This window comes from Cyprinodon variegatus, unplaced genomic scaffold (assembly GCF_000732505.1).
Source record: "Cyprinodon variegatus isolate N-32 unplaced genomic scaffold, C_variegatus-1.0 Scaffold2170, whole genome shotgun sequence".
NCBI classification, from domain to species: domain Eukaryota; kingdom Metazoa; phylum Chordata; class Actinopteri; order Cyprinodontiformes; family Cyprinodontidae; genus Cyprinodon; species Cyprinodon variegatus.
Window position 1 is genome coordinate 11709 of NW_015152623.1, and position 2278 is coordinate 13986.

A 2278-nucleotide genomic window follows, 5' to 3' on the forward strand; every position below is an offset into this window, starting at 1 on the left:
AGAACCGGTCCCGGGTCCGGTTAAGGTTCTGGTATCATTAAATGATACATTGCAGAACATTTTGTCCAAAGTTGCAGCTGCTGAATCCTGGATGGGTTCTGATGAAGAATCTTAGAGCGGTTCTGGTTCCTGATCCTGAGTCCTTTGGGCCGATGATCCTGATGTTTGGATGCTGAGGCTCTGAAGCCCGTAGCGTTCTGTCCCATCATGGTCCAGTTCTCAGTTCTTCATCCAAACTGGACCTGAAGGTTCTGAAGGTTCTGTTCAGCATTTAGAGCTACAGAAACACAGCAGACTCTTCCTCCTGCACATGTGGACCCTGAAGGAGGTATTAGGTGTGATGCTGTGGGCTCCCCAGCTGCTTGGTCACCATGGCAACCACTGACTCAGCTTTTTCTTTTCCCTCTTTGGGTTTCCACCAATTATGACTAAGATCAGATTATTATTATCAGTTGTGCCTTCTGCTCTTTCCTCTTTTTTTATTTTACTCCTCGGTTCTGGTTCATTTTTATACGGAAGAATTTTTTATTTTTTATTCCTAATCTGCAGATTTAATCTAGAAGATCGTTAATGGACAGAAATAAAAATGAAGTAAAGTTTTCAGTAAGTGTTTGTTAGTTCCTGCCTTTCTTTCTGTTGCAGGACGTTTGTTTTTATCGATCAGATTCTGATTTTCTGGTCTCTGAATGTTACATGTGAACCCAGTCGTTCTGATGATGCAACCATCGGCCGCTCCGCTCCGCTCAGACGTTTGAGCTGCTGTTAGGAATTAAAAGCGTGATCTGATCACAACGTTTGAGTCTCTGTGGTTCTTCTCATCCGGTTTCTGCTCAGATTCTGGATCTTCTTAGATCTTGGAGTTGAACTCTGGTTGATTCCTTCTGATTCCCACAGAGGGGGTCAGATCAGGAGAGTCCAACATTTCAGGATTTCCCCCTGTGAACCAGAACTTTATGAATAAAAAAAAGATCTGCTATTTCCAGACGATCAGGATCTACTGAAGCCTTTAGACCTTCCTGGCAGGGGCGGATTTACCTTTAGGCAATACTAGGCAGCTGCCCAGGGCCCCAAGTTCCTGGGGGCCCCATAAAACTGTTTCCATGTATGGTTAATACAATGTTTCCTTAATTATGTTTCTGATAAAAATCCTTTGGCTAAAATACCATCAGAACGCTGATAATAAGTGTGTCCCCAAATTTCCTCAATCCGCCCCTGCTTCCTGGATGTCATGAAGCATCTTCCTGAGGCTGAACTTCTCTTTTTGATGAAAGCTAATTTTAGCTGCAATATTCTCAGCAGCAGTTTCTAATCCCAGATTTTCTACATTAGCAGCACTAATCTCAGCCTCCATTAGCAGTTAGCCTGCTAATTTACTTCCTGTTTATAATGGAACTTTGAAAGTTTTGTCTTTATATTATGTTCACCTTGTTTATGTTCTGTTTTTTGTTCACTCTAAAAACTTTTCGTTGCTATATAATTAAGATTTTATATTTATTTACGAATTTCATTTTAATGAGGGTTTATTATGATCGGTTTTGTAATGAACATAAACTTTATATTAAGTCCCTCCCAGCAGCGGAGCTGGTTTTTTGCTGCAGGTTGTTCATTAGACCTCTTAAAAAAAAAAAAAAAATTTTGATTTCATAGCAGACTGGATGATTTCCCGTTTTTTGGAACCTGACAAACTCAAAAATCCCAATAATTTCCTTCTCTGACGATGTTTATGTCTGCCCCACAGGCACTGAACTGATAACTGCCTATAATGAAAAACCGTCTTTTTTTTTAATTTTATATCTTTTTACATAAAAAATAGGAAATTGTATCAGCTTTCTCCTGATATAACTGCCATCTTTGCATGGTTATGGCATCAAAATGTATAATAAAAACTTGTACACTACCCCCAAACTTTGCAATTTACGTAATTTAATGGATGCAACATGAGTAAAGAAAATACCAATGTCTTTGTACAAAGTATAAACAAAGAAAATAATTTGATTTTAACCAGAGTTGACTTCTAGATTATGAAGTTTTTAACTATTTTTAATCAAGAACATTTTTATTTTCTGTTTTACGGATATTTATTTAAAATACGTAATGCACATGTAAATATATGCAAATAAAAAAATTGTTTTTTTACATGGACTTGTTGAGAATTTTATTAACTTTTAAATGGTATTATTGCCAACTTTGAAAGGCATTTTTTATTTATTTTTTTTTATTTTATATATAAGTACCGGTAATAGAAAAATTCTTTACCTTTCCCCTAAAATTGTGATGG